This window comes from Ptiloglossa arizonensis, chromosome 1, assembly GCF_051014685.1.
Source record: "Ptiloglossa arizonensis isolate GNS036 chromosome 1, iyPtiAriz1_principal, whole genome shotgun sequence".
Lineage (NCBI taxonomy): Eukaryota > Metazoa > Arthropoda > Insecta > Hymenoptera > Colletidae > Ptiloglossa > Ptiloglossa arizonensis.
Window position 1 is genome coordinate 33,525,658 of NC_135048.1, and position 14,266 is coordinate 33,539,923.

Here is a 14,266-nt window from a genome sequence, read left to right on the forward strand (position 1 = left end):
TTTCTCTCTCTTTATGTTTCTCTTTCTCTATGTTTCTCTCTCTTTATGTTTCTCTTTCTCTATGTTTCTCTTTCTCTATATTTCTCTCTCTATGTTTCTCTCTCTATGTTTCTCTCTCTGTATGTTTCTCTTTCTCTATGTTTTTCTCTCTTTATGTTTCTCTCTCTTTATGTATCTCTCTCTCTATGTTTCTCTCTCTCTATATTTCTCTTTCTCTATGTTTCTCTCTCTTTATGTTTCTCTTTCTCTATGTTTCTCTCTCTCTATGTTTCTCTTTCTCTATATTTCTCTCTCTCTATGTTTCTCTCTCTTTATGTTTCTCTCTCTCTATGTTTCTCTCTCTATGTTTCTCTCTCTCCCTCTCTCTCCAGTCCCTTTCGCGTCCCGTAAGAGCATCGATTCGTTTCGCGGTGCAGCGACGCGACGCGCAACAATTTATGGAAAATTCCACGCGAGCCAAGAATCAACGCGAATAACAGGACTTTTTCCTCTATTTGTTCTTTGTCCCTCGATTTGTTCGCGGTTTCGAAAGACTCGGTCCGATCTCTCCGTTTCTCCTAAATCGCGCATCTTCCTGCAACAAAATCGAATCCAAATGTCCGAGACTTGAGCAGTGTACGAATAACTGTGGAATGTTTTCTAAACATGTGTCTAAAATACAATGAAAACAGAAGAAAATGTAACGTTGAAACAATTCATCGAATATATTACAGGAAGATCAGTTCTGTACCAGAGTGGTAGAGTTTCTAAATGGACATACGAGTCACCAACACTTCAGTGGTTTGGTACGACTTTAAACTCAAAAAAAGAAAAGAAAAGAAGAAAACGATCTTGACGAAAACAATTGAATTGGGGATCGTTACGGGTGAAAAAGCAATCGTTTTGAAATAACCTCGAATTTGTACGTAAAAAAACGTTGAACTACCCGTTGGAATCGAGAACAGGGAACGAAAAGACTTTCGCAAACCGTGCTTTGGATAAACTTTCGAGTTCGATGAACTGTTTTTTTCCAATATCTCAAACTGTGATCTCGTTAGTGTCTTGCGCCGTTCTTCGAACAATTCTGTGTCGATTCTGCTCTCAATACTGTATCGATTTTGCAAATAATTGCATTCACGATGTCGTAGATAGAGCACAACCGACGTGTCGAAGTTCAAGCTTTGCGTTAACGATGTACAGGATGTTTCGAAAATTAGTTTCGTATTTTGTTCTCCTTTAAGAGGAACGGTTCATCGTCGTATAATAGATTGTTCAATAAGGTTTGTCGTTCGATAACACTTATTGAACAGTACTAGGTTGTTCGATAAGTTTTGCTGTTCGATAAAACTTATTAAACAGTACTACTTATTGAACAGTACCAGTCACTTAACAGTCCTACTCATTGAACTGTACTACTCATTGAGCAGTACTACTCATTGAACAGTACTACTTATTAAACAGTACTACTCATTGAGCAGTACTACTCACTGAACATTACTACTCATTGAACAGTACTACTCACTGAACAGTACTACTCACTGAACATTACTACCCATTGAACAGTACTACTCATTGGACAGTACCACCCATTGGACAGTACCACTCCATTGAACAGTACCACTCATTGGACAGTACTACTCATTGAGTAGTACTACTCACTGAACAGTATTACTCATTGAACAGCATTACTCACTGAACAGTATTACTCATTGAACAGCATTACTCATTGAACAGTACTACTCACTGAACAATTACTCACTGAATAACTACTTATTGAACAGTACTACTCATTGAACAGTACTACCCATTGTACAGTACTATCCATTGGACAGTACTACTCATTGAACAGTACTACTCATTGAACAGTACTACTCATTGAACAGTGCTACTCACTGAACAGTACTACTCACTGAACACTACTACTCATTGAACTAGTACTACTTATTGGTATCGAGCAGCCTATTGCACGTGTCGTTGTATACATCGAAGCTCGGTAGTCGATTGGATGGTCGGCCCTGTTCGCGGGCACTAATTCGAACGCATTTTGCATGACATCTCTGAAGGTTTAATTGCTTCGGGGTTCTGGGTTCATTAGCGCTTGGGCACCGCTCTTTAACATACACCGAGGTAAGAAATTGGGGGCTGTCGGGTCGGTGTCTCCGCATTTGGTATCGAGCGATCTGGAAACGTGTATTTCGCGACCTGTATCGTATCGCGTGCCGTAAATAAATAAATAAATAAATCTCTCTCTCTCTCTCTCGCGCGCACGTCCGCTACGCGGCCGGTGAAGTAACGACCGCCCGTCAAAACGATAGTCGATGAAAATATTCTCGACCTGATTTTCGAAGCACCCGGTATCGAGTGTAACGTCCAGGACACCGTTCCACGGAAACAGGATCTCGATGAAACAAACAAAAAAAGAAGAAAAAAAAAAAAGAAAATCATATCCCCGTCGATTATTTATTTCTACACGGATACACCGCTCCGTTATTCCATTTTAGGCGACTACTTCACCGCGTGCGCTGTTTTCTCCCCGAGATGACTGTCGGCTGCGCGGAGAGAGCCACCGTGCTCTCCAGATGCCATAAATGTCTCGAATTTCGATGTTAATGGATCGACGATTCTCTCGTTCCACGTGCCTCGTATACGCCCCGTCGAATACCCTGCCTTTTATTCTTTTTTCTTTTCTTTTCCAACCCCTCCTCCTTGGTTCCCGGTCCACCGTGAAAACGAGACGTTCATTAAGCGATCAAACTATCCGGCGTTGTTTTTGCCTCTTTCTCCCACGCGTACCACGAATGCGCGCGCGATTCGCGTTAGCCACGAACGTACCAGCGAGCGAGCGAGCGCGAGCGAGCGCGAGCGCGCGCGTATCAGGCCTCGCGAGCGTCACGTTCCCTCGGACAGCTTAATTGCGTTTAATCGAGTTGTACGTCCACGACGCGACCGTAATCGGCCAATAAAATCGAAAAAAGAAGAAAGGCTACGGAGAAAATAATTACCGGTCGACAGGGTTACCGGTCTACCATTCGAGCGATGAAAAATACTCACGGAGAAAGTATTTCGCGGTTCGTTCTCCTCGTTGCTTCTGTTTTTGGGGGTGTTAGGTTGGGAATCGGTCGATCGAAAATTTCTAATAAAGATAAACGTGGAAGAAACTCGAAAACTATTGGAAAATGGAACAGTGGTAAGATTCGATCGAAGGGAAATATTTCACGTGAAAGTTTATCCTGAGAAACTTTTCTGGGTATTTTTGTTTTATCTCGTTGGGAGTTGAAAATGATAGCGCGATCGTTTCGGGGATTCGATCGGGAAATGGACGAATGATAACGATTGTCAACGTTGTTTCGATTCTTTTCCCCTTTTTCTCGTTTCGGAGGGTCGTGAATTCGTCGCGTGACTATAATCGAGCGATGAAATCAAGAAAGGGAATGAAGCGAGTAATTATCGTTAGAAACGGTGCGATACGATCGGAGGAAAATACTTGAGGAAAGAGTGCTCCGTTACGAAGGAGTGCTTTCTTGGTTCGTGAGTGTCGTTGGAAAATTAGTCGGTGAAAATCGTGATTTGTTTGTAGTGTGTCGTGACTAGCAATGAAATAATGACAGGGAACGAAGGGGATGATTATGGATCGTTTGGACGGTGGAGAAATATTTCGAAAAAGAGTTCTCTGTTACGAACTCAATGCTTTTCTAGTCTGTGAATATTATCAGAAAATGAGTCGTTGAAAATTGTGACAGGTCGGGTAATAAAATTACGAAAGGAAAAAAAGAGAATGAGAATCAATTGTGCGATTCAATGGTAGAAAAATATTTGGAAAAAGAGAGTTCTCCGTTAGGAACTCAATGCTTTCTTAGTCCGTGAGTGTTATAAAAAAATGAGTCGTTGAAAATTGTGACAAGTCGGGTAATAAAATTACGAAAGGAAAGGAAGAGAATAATTATCAATTGGTGCGATTCGATGATAGAAAAATATTTGAGAAAAGAGTTCTCCGTTAGGAACTTAATGCTTTCTTAGTCCGTGAGTGTTATAAAAAAATAAGTCGTTGAAAATTGTGACAAGTCGGGTAATAAAATTACGAAAGGAAAGAAAGAGAATAATTATCAATTGTGCGATTCGATGGTAGAAAAATCTTTCGGAAAAGAGTTCTCCGTTACGAACTCAAAGCACGGTCTTTCCCTTCTCCAAGACTATTATTTATAAAATGTCCCGTTAAGAATCACAATCGCAAGTAAAAATCACCAAAGAGAGAAAAAATAGAAGGAAAATAATTACCAACGTTGATGGTACGATACAATCGTAGAAAAATTTTTCGAAAAAGAGTTCTCCGTTACGAACTCGAAGCATGGTCTTTCCCTTCTCCAAGACTATTATTTATAAAATGTCCTGTCAATTATCACAACCGGGGAATAAAATTACTAAGAAAAGAAAGAATACAAAGAAAATAATTACCAATGTTGTCGGTACGATACAATCGTAGAAAAATGTTTCGAAAAAGAGTTCTCCGTTACGAACTCAATGCATTCTTAGTCCGTGAGTGTCGTGAAAAAATGAGTCGTCAAAAATCGCAAGTAATCGAGTAACCAAATCACGAAAGAAAACGCAAAGAATAATTACCAATCGGTGCTATTCGATGTTACAAAAATATTTCGAAAGAGTTCTCCGTCACTTAATGCTTCTTTAGTCCGCGAGTGTCGTTAAAAACTAATTCGTCAAAAATCGCAAGTAATCGGGTAACCTAATCACGAAAGAAAACGCAAAGAATAATTACCAATAAGTACGATTCGATGTTAGAAAAATGTTTCGAAAAAGAGTTCTCCGTCACGAACTCAAACCGTAATCCTTCTCTTCCCCAACATACCATTCGTCGAACACCCCATTGATAATCACAATCGGGGAATAAAATCACCAAGAAGAAAAGAAAAAAGAAGAAAAAGAATTACACAAAAATGAAAAGAAAGATTACCCAAAAAAATGAAATAAAATAATTACCATCGTTGGCGGTACGATCCAACCGTGAAAGAACAATCGGAAAAAGAGTTCCCCGTAACCTCGTCGTTCCTTCCATTCCCACTCGACGATCGTTCCCGAGAAACGTAACGACCACATTGGAGAATCGTCTCGCGAATTTTCCATTCCTCGCGACGAATTCGCGTCGGAGTATCCGTGCTGGTACGAGGTCATGGCTGCCGTAGCTCGTCGCTCGTCGTTCGTCGCTCGGTAAGCGTTGGAAAGATGCGAGAGCAACAGGCATGGTGGAGGATCGGTGTTTCCCTCTCTCGAGCGTGGCAGTCTCTCTCTCTCTTGTTCTCTCTTGTTCTCTCTTGTTCTCTCTTCGGTTCTCGCGGGCGGTGAATTGATGCGTGGGTGCAGGTTGGACGCAGATAACGCGGGAGGAGTTTCGTTTGTCCAATCCTCGATCCTCCTGTTCCTCTTCCCTTCTCTCCCCTTTGCCGCTTCACCCTTCCCCGATTTCCTCCGTTTTGCTCGTATTCTCTCTCTCTCTCGGTTCTCTCTTTCTCTCTCTCGATTCTCTCTGGATGTTCTCCGTTGGCGGTGTCGGTCGGTGTTTATCCGCGTCTCCTCCGTTTCGCTCGGCGTGACTCCTTTCTCGGCTCCGTATTTCGAAGGGGACCGACGAAAGAGTCGACCTTGGCTCGAATCGATCCTTCCTCTCGCGCTTGCGATTATCCGAAAGAGGCGAAGTACTTTCGCAGATGCAGCCGCTCGGCACGGCACGGCTCGACTCGGCTCGGCTCGGCTCGGCTCGATATCGAGATACGTAACGGGCGTCGATCGAACTCTTCAACGTCTTTCGCTGGTGACGTTCGCGCGCCCCTATCTCCGACGATCTACGGCCACTCGGGACGCATAACGAGGAACGTTGTCACTTATAAAGACTTCGTTGTACAATCAGCAGGTTGCACGCGGACCCCTCTTCGAGATTACGAGTCCACGGCGCTCTACACGAAAATTGCACCTGTCGCAGATGTAAACAGCTCCGAGCGAGGCGCTGAAACCGGCCCGCCCGGTAGACCATTTCGCCGACCCTTCGGGAACATTAGGAACCGTATTACGTTTTTATCTTTATTCTTAACCAACCTTAGACTCGACCAGACTTCCTTTCAAGGGTTACGTCGTTTCGATCCACGTAATACGATTCTATTGCTTCGGTTGTAAATCGAGTCGGAGTTGGTTGTCTACGTTCTCTACAACGACAATGTCTTGTCTACAAGGACTTTTCTGAAGTTGTACCAATTAATGTTAGCGTTGATGATGTATCTAAGATTTGTGTTACGGTACAACTAAATACAAGGTGGATGTATTAACCGTGTTTCAAAGGGGTATTGAAGTAAACACTGTTGAAAAATTCCGAGCAGCGCGATAGTGCTTCTCTTTTTTACGTTTGAGATTTCTCGACGTAAAATCTGAAAAGCTAGATCGCGTTGCTCGGGACTCGAACGATTCAATTACGAACGGTGGATACTGTTGTATCTCGAGTGCACCGGATGTTGGATAAATTGTCCACAAAAGTGGCCCGATTGAATTTGACGTAATCTTCCGAATCGGTGCGTTCGAGCAGTTGCCACGATTTTTAGTAGAAGTAGAGTAGAAACTATCTATCTTGTGAAAAAAGTTTCACGAATGTTCGATCGTTTAGGACTTAGGAAAGTTTCAATCTTTTCGAGGATCGATTATTTTGTTAGAAGTAAATAAGAATTTTCAACGATCTTGCCTTGTTGTTTCGTTGAAGAATTAGGTCGGAATATTTTTGAGTTACGGTAAATCAACGAAGTAACTTCAAAATCGATGGAGATGTCTTGAAAAAATCGGGATCTTTGGTAGCTCTAGAATCTCTTCGAATCACGCTAGCGAATACTTTTCAGTTACATAAAAAAATAACTCAAAAATCAGTACACGTGTAATAAAAAAATCGAAATCCTTGATAACTCTAGAATTTTTTCGAATCGCGCTAGCGAATACTTTTGAGTTATATTATATTATATTATTTAGTTATATTAAAAAAATCGATGCCTCTAGAATTTCTTCGAATCGTGTTTAACGAATACGTTTGAGTTACAGTAACTAAAGTAACTCAAAAATCGATACAGATCTATTAAAAAAATCGAAATTCTCAACAGCTCTAGAATTTCTTCGAATCGTGTTCAGTGAATACGTTTCAGTTACAGTAACTAAAGTAACTCAAAAATCGATACAGATCCATTAAAAGAATCGAAATTCTCGACAGCTCTAGAATTTCTTCGAATCGCGTTTAGCGAATACGTTTGAGTCACGGTAACTAAAATAGCTGAAAAATCGATGCAGATGTACGTAGAAAATCGATGCAGACGTACAAAAAAAGAAAAATATATGTTTCTGTAATATCTTCGAATAGCGTTCGAGTTTCTCGTTAGAAAAGAGACACGGAAACACGTGTATGGTGATGTAGCGAACGTCGATGTAGAAATTGGGGCTCTCGAAGCCGACGAAACGTGTAAATCCATCCATCCGCTGGCTCTAAAAAATTCTGGACGGTAAATGCACTGCCGCGCGCGGCGCTCGTTGCGTCCAGCGGAGCATGTAAGAGGAAAATTTATGAAAAACAATTAGTACGAGATAGCCTCGACCGTGTTCACAGGAGACTCGAACGGGGAGACGTATCGTTGGGCTTGTTATCGTCCTCCGCGCGATACATTTTCAAGTACAGGAAGTCGACTTAAAGAACGACGACGATAGCCGGCCGCTTGGAAACGAAGACGTATCAATTAACCGACGATGAAATTTATACGCGGGGACGTGTTCGTGGAACGTAAAAAACCGAAAGAAAGGTGCAAGTTGTCCGAAGCCATCGGTCGACGGAACGGTTCCGATGACGGAGGCTCGCTGATTCCCCATCGATGATATCTCCTTTAAATTGATCGCCGGAGTACGGTATCTGGGTCAAGAGTGACCCACATCGGGGTATCCAGGCACAGCCGATTTCTTCTCTCGAGTACCGCATCGACGATAAAAAGTAGCAATTCTTTTTCTCTCCTTTCGTACGTTTCGCGTACGTTGATGCGTTACAAGGTACTGTTTTGTACTTGTAGCGATCGTCTTTTGTACATAACGTGAACGTGTAAACGTGCTCGTGGTGTGCACGTTATCGTCGATCTCCGATTCGAACGAGTCTAGAACGATTTCGGTGTTGTACAACGAGGATCGATGCGAACGGAGATTAACTTCTAACGAGTGCAAAATGAAAAAGTAACGCACATCTTGTCCTCTTTCTCGAAAACGAGAAAAATTCCACAGATAGTCGAATTGGGTGGGGAAAATTACTCGGGTCGGGCGAGTGATCTTTTACGATTGTTGATACGACTTCATTTTATGCTACATTCGTATTTTCGCGTAGAACTACTGTATCGTGTCTCTCGTGTCAGCAGTATCGTAGATGTTAATTTAGCGACGTGTGTGCTTGGAAATCAGGAATAGAAACGAGAAGAAAGATGAAAAATAACGAATTAGAGAAAGAGAGTTAGAGAAAATTTAATTTTTCATTTTTGACAGAGGAAACGTTAATCGACGTAATTTTTTCTCGCGTGGAGTGACTATTAGTCTCTCGTGTAATTGGTTACCGTACAATATTTTATCAAAAAGAAAAAGGAGACGACATCGATACGTAGAACGCTACGAAATAGAGTTAGTGTAAAATTAATTTTTCATTTCTCACAGAGGAAAGGTTCATCGACGTAAAGCAAATGTTTCCTCGCGTAAAACGACTGTACTGTCTTTTGTGTCATTAGTTACCGTACTTATATAAGCAAAAAAATATATTTTAGAAAAAAAAAACGACATCGATACGTAGAACGCTACAAATTAGAGAGAAAGAGAGCAAATTTAATTGTTTGCAAAGGAAAAAGCAAATTTTCCTCGCGTAGAATGACACTATTGTCTCTCGTGTCATTGGTTACCGTACAATACTTTACCAAAAAAAGATGGAAGACGACATCGATAGGTAGAACGCTACGAAGTAGAATTAAAGCAAAATTAATTTTTCACAGAGGAAAGGATCATCGACAAACAATTTTTCTCGCATAGACGACACTATTATCTCTCGTGTCACCGGTTACCGTAGAATACTTTACCAAAGAAACATGGAAGACGATATCGATAGATAGAACGCTACGAAGTAGAGTTAAACCAAAACTACCTTCTCAATTTTCACAAAAGAAACCTTAATCGACGTAAAGCAAATTTTCCTCACGTAGAATAACAGTATCGTCTCTTATATCATTGGTTACAAAGGATGGAAGACGACATCGATAAATAGAACGCTACGAAGTAGAGTTAAACCAAAACTACCTTCTCAATTTTTACAAAAGAAACCTTAATCGACGTAAAGCAAATTCTCCTCACCTAGTACGACACTATTATCTCTCGTATCCCCAGTTACCGTACAATATTTCACCGACTCCTCCAGTCAACGATCAGGGATGAAATCGCTCGAAAACAATCGTGAAGAACAACGTCGCAGTATCGTAGGCGTCGATTGGTAGAGTGTCACGGGAGACAGAGATAGGAAAAGAGTCGGGTCGAATATATTCCAAGCAATGACGGGAGTAGCCGACGTTATGGCCGAGGGGTTTCGTATTGGCGGAGGAGTCGGTGGCACGAGGGGACCAGTGACGTCATCGTGTCACGCCTCGGCGGCCACCTGTGCCGCCATTAACATTAGCCTGGCTGTGTTATCTGACGAGAAACGCCGCGAGGAATCCATGGCGGAGCGACGCTGCCACCGACGAGAAAAGAACGCACTTTCCAACGAACACGGGAACGCAATTGTCTTTCGCCGGCGCATTAACATGGCCGCCATTCGAACGGCATTTCGGCAGACGTTGGTTGCCTCGGCCCCTGGTCACGCTTCGCTGAAAGGGCAACGTCGCTTTGTTCCGAATACACTCCGGGATTAACTGCGCGCGATTTCAGCCTGTGGTTACAGCCGACAACGTCCGATGTATCGTGTTCGCGACCCAAACGAATCAACGCCGAACTCTCGATCCGAGCAAACGGAAGATTTAATTGCATTTTTCGGTAATCGACCATCCGTCTCAGAAGCTATTCTTTTTTCTTGCGGGAGAATCGAACGAGAGAATGTATTCGCGATCGTTAGTTATCGGTAGAAATTCCACGTTTGTGTGTTTTTGACAATAGTCAATTCTTGGAAGATTTATTCATAGAGATTTTTTTCGTAGGAAGAATTCTTTTCTAGCGTTTTTACGGGAGAGGTATGGAAAGTTTACAGGGTTTGTCGTAACGATTGCTAATTTTTCGATCACTCTGTTGTGAATATTTTCCAACGAGCTGCAAGTACACTATTTGTAAATTTTTCCAAGGAGATTGTTTCGGGAAACTCGAGACCGATCCAATGGCGTCGCGTTCGAGAGAATACATTCGAATAGTCAATTCTTGGAAGATTATTTCATGGAAATTTTCTTCGTAGGAAGAATTCTATTCTAGCACTTTTACGAGAGAGGTATGGAAAGTTCACAGAGTATGTCGTAACGATCGCTAATATTTCGATCACTCTATTGTAAATATTTTCCAACGAGCTTCAATTACACGATCTGTAACTCCTGAAATTACACGAATTGTAACTCCTTTCCGAGAAGATTGTTTTGGGAAACTCAAGATCGATCCAATGGCGTCGCGTTCGAGAGAATTCATTAACAATCATCAGCTATCGGTACAAACTCCACGTTTGTATATTTTTGATCAATAGTCAATTCTTGGAAGATTCTTTCACGGAAATTTTCTCCGTGCGAAGAATTCTTTTCTAACATTTTCACGGAAGAGGTATGGAAAGTTTACAGAGTTTGTCGTAACGATCGTTAATATTTCGATCATTCTGTTGTAAATATTTTCCAACAAACTTCAATTACACGATCCGTAACTCCTGAAATTACACAAATTGTAACTCCTTCTCTTAGTTTATTGTTTTGGGAAATTCGAGACCGATCCAATGGCGTCGCGATCTCTCGAACGGATTCGGATTACGAAAACGGGGTCCACGTCCACGGACTGCTCGAAATTTGGCGCGCGTCGCATTAATTTCAAGGTTAGGACAACGCTCGCGAACCCGGGGAAGCCTCCGTTCGAGGATCGAGCAACCCTCGATGCTTCGAACCGCCCTCGTGAACGATAATAACCATTTACGAGGCGAAACAATAATAAAAGGGAGTCCATAGTCGGGCGAGCAAGGGGCCCAGCACCTGTGACACATTCTCACGTGTTCTCGTCTGTCGAACACCTGTAACGCCGGCCCGTACCGGCAGGAGTCAACCCCAACGTTTCCAATTTCCCACACGGTTGGGCGGTGTTTCTTTTTTTTTTCTTTTTTTTTAATAATGGACTGCGGGTCGCGAAGAAGGGTGTCGATCGCGCCAACGGCTGCGGTAAATTAATTTCCATCGCGTTACTTCGCAGTTCACGGTTCTTAAAAACCTTCTTCCCTTGTACGGTGCTCCCGTGGCCGCTGAATAAACAATCGGGAAGCGTTTAACGTTAACGTACAAAAAAATAAGAAAACGAAATAGGAATTCTTCGCGAGGAATAAATATTTCCCATTAACCTTGAAACCCGTATGCCCGCAGCACGGCGAAATATTTATTTTTCGTTCACACGGTTATTGTTAATCGTGACGCGTTCGTTCCGCTCCGTTGCGTCCCCGCGACGCGGTTTGCACCGATTTTAATCGATTTCTCAACCGATGTTTACCCGTTCGAACGTACCGAACACTTTTCTCGACTTTGTTCGCGATTTTCCGAAAAGAAACTACGCGCTTAAAGGTTAATTCGAACCGGTCGGGAAACTCAACTTCGTAGACCGGGTAAGTAAATGGACACGTACGCGCAATTAAACATGAATTAGCATTCCAACAAAGAGCGAGAATTAAGATGTTTTATCGTACTAACTGTAGACTCTCCTCTCTTTCGTAGAATCTCGATCTACAGGGTGTCCCGTTAGAAACGGAGAGCCTCATTTTTTTTTTCCATTCAACGAGACGAAATACCTTTCGATGATAGTATCGCGAGTATTTTTCGTTGTATCTTAATTTTCCAAGTCACTTGTATAATTCACGCTGCATATTTTCTTTCTTTTGCATTTTTTTTTCTTCAATTTTCAACCACACGAAATACGATACAACGATCGAATTGCGACTATTCTTCGTTGTATCGTAATTTTCAAAGTCACTTGTATAATTCACACTACACATTTTTTCTTTTGCACTTTTTCCCCTATATTCAGCGATACGAAATACGTTTCGATGATCGAACGCGACTATTCTCCATCGAACCGTAATATTCAAAGTCACCGATACAATTCGCGCCACAAATTTTCTTTCCCTCCCAAATGACCGCGTATCCGTGCCCGCGCGAATCGATCCCCCGACATCGAAAATGAAAATTGTTCCACGATCGCGTACACCAAAGTGTCACTCGTATACCAACGAACCGAGAACGTTCGCGAGGCAGAGTATCGACGTTTCGTCGTTGTAAACACCGGTGAAAATATTCCTCCTCGTAAGAATATTTCCGTCGCGGTTGTCGTTTATGCTAGGTAAAAATAAACGAGATAATTAGATTGTCCCGTTCCAGTACGGGACGCGGTCTGTTGTTCGAACGAAACGAGCCGCGTCGAAGACGAAATTTCCATGGAACTATTAGCGTAAAATAATCGTCGGGAAGGGGCCAGCAACAGCAACAGCAGCAGCAGCAGCAGCAGCAGCAGCGTCGTGGCGGAGGGACTCGCGAACGCGAGCGTAGCCGGGTGGTTTACAGGAGGCATAAACGTCGACCGTAGCGGGGTTAAAAATATAAAAGAGGAAGCGTCGGAGCCGTGGCGCGGACGGTAGCCTGCTCGTTCTCGAATGCTCGCGAAAATAAAGAATAGCCGGCCGCGCGGAGTCTACCGACAATAAAATGGAATTCGCAACGCAATATTCGTTTCTTATTTCGCAGGGATTAATTATCCGGCCCGCGCGTACAGCCACCGAAGAACAAGGGAGAGAGAGAGAAAGAGAGGGAGAGAGAAAGAGAGCGACTGAGAGAGAGAGAGAGAGAGAGAGAGAGAACGACTGAACAAATTTCTCTCTCTCTCTCTCTCTCTCTCTCTCTGTGTGTGTGAGAGAGAGAGAGAAAGAAAGAAAGAGAGGAGAGAGAGGGAGAGGGAGAGAGAACAAGCGACTGAGAGAGCAAACGAGCGAATCTCTCTCTCTCTCTCTCTCTCTCTCTCTCTCTGTGTGTGTGTGAGTGTGTGAGAAAGAAAGAAAGAAAGAAAGAAAGAAAGAAAGAAAGAAAGAAAGAGAGAGAGAAAGGAAGAAAGAAAGAGAGAGAGAGAGTTTGCACGCGAAACGGGAGAGGCCAACGTAACAGGCCTAATGGATTAATTAATGGGTTGCGTGTCGAGACGACCACGAAGCATTTTATTGCCGGTAGCGTTTCGGTTCGATCGAAAAGACGTTGCTCACCTCGAAACTTAAACCAAGGCCAACGAAAAACCGCGTCGTCTTGGCCGAAATATTCTCACCGTGCTCGTTCGCACGAGCTTCTCGAACAATTGAAACGGGTCCGTTTCTCGGGTCAATTTCTACCCGTACCGAACGGATCGATTTCTCGACGTTTCTTTCGCTCTGACTCGCCTGTTACCGATCGTTCGAGAAAAGAAGATGAAGTACACTTCGATCGCGAAACGTTCGCGGATCGTTTCCTCGTTGGATCGCGCGGGTGAGATCGGTTAGTCACTTTCGATCGTTTCGTACGAGTTCTCGCACTCGAAACGTTCCCCGCGGAATAATACGCGATAAATCCCGATAAACATCTCGATTATATTCGAACCGTTCCCGCGTGAATAATATAATAATTTAGGAGAGCATTGAATCGGTACGTGAGAGTCATTGTTCGACGAAATTCTCGCGTATGGTTGTTTCGTCGCTACGTGTACGTGTTTGTGTAGTATACGGTAATGTCTGGTCGGGTGGAGGATTCGCGGCGTTTGTTCAACGCGAAATTATTTCGCCCGATACGTTCGGCCGCGAGAAACTAGATCAGCGAACGTATGGCTCGCAGGTGAGCGATGAGAACCCTTTGTAGCAGTTTGAGGAGCGACAGAGGGCTGGTCCGTCGCTCGTCCAGACAAAACCAGCGTGGGACCGAATGCACGCAGGCTCCCACGAGCGTGCATTGTGCGTGATACGCATCTATACGTCATTTACCTGCCTGGCTGCCACGGGTCTGGCTTCGTTCTT

General features: G+C 43.1%; 1 protein-coding gene and 1 long non-coding RNA gene across 6 annotated transcripts in view; one reads left to right on the forward strand and one right to left on the reverse strand.

The window, feature by feature from the left end:
• Pnt (ETS transcription factor pointed) overlaps window positions 1-14,266 on the forward strand; it is a 279,236-nt gene that overhangs the window by 102,570 nt on the left and 162,400 nt on the right. The gene's annotated exons all lie outside the window — the stretch shown is intronic.
• On the reverse strand, window positions 327-5,265 carry LOC143144732 (uncharacterized). The gene is made up of 2 exons (XR_012991502.1): window positions 4,972-5,265; window positions 327-574 (listed from the first exon to the last, which is right to left on the reverse strand). It is a non-coding gene; the product is annotated as an uncharacterized LOC143144732 (long non-coding RNA).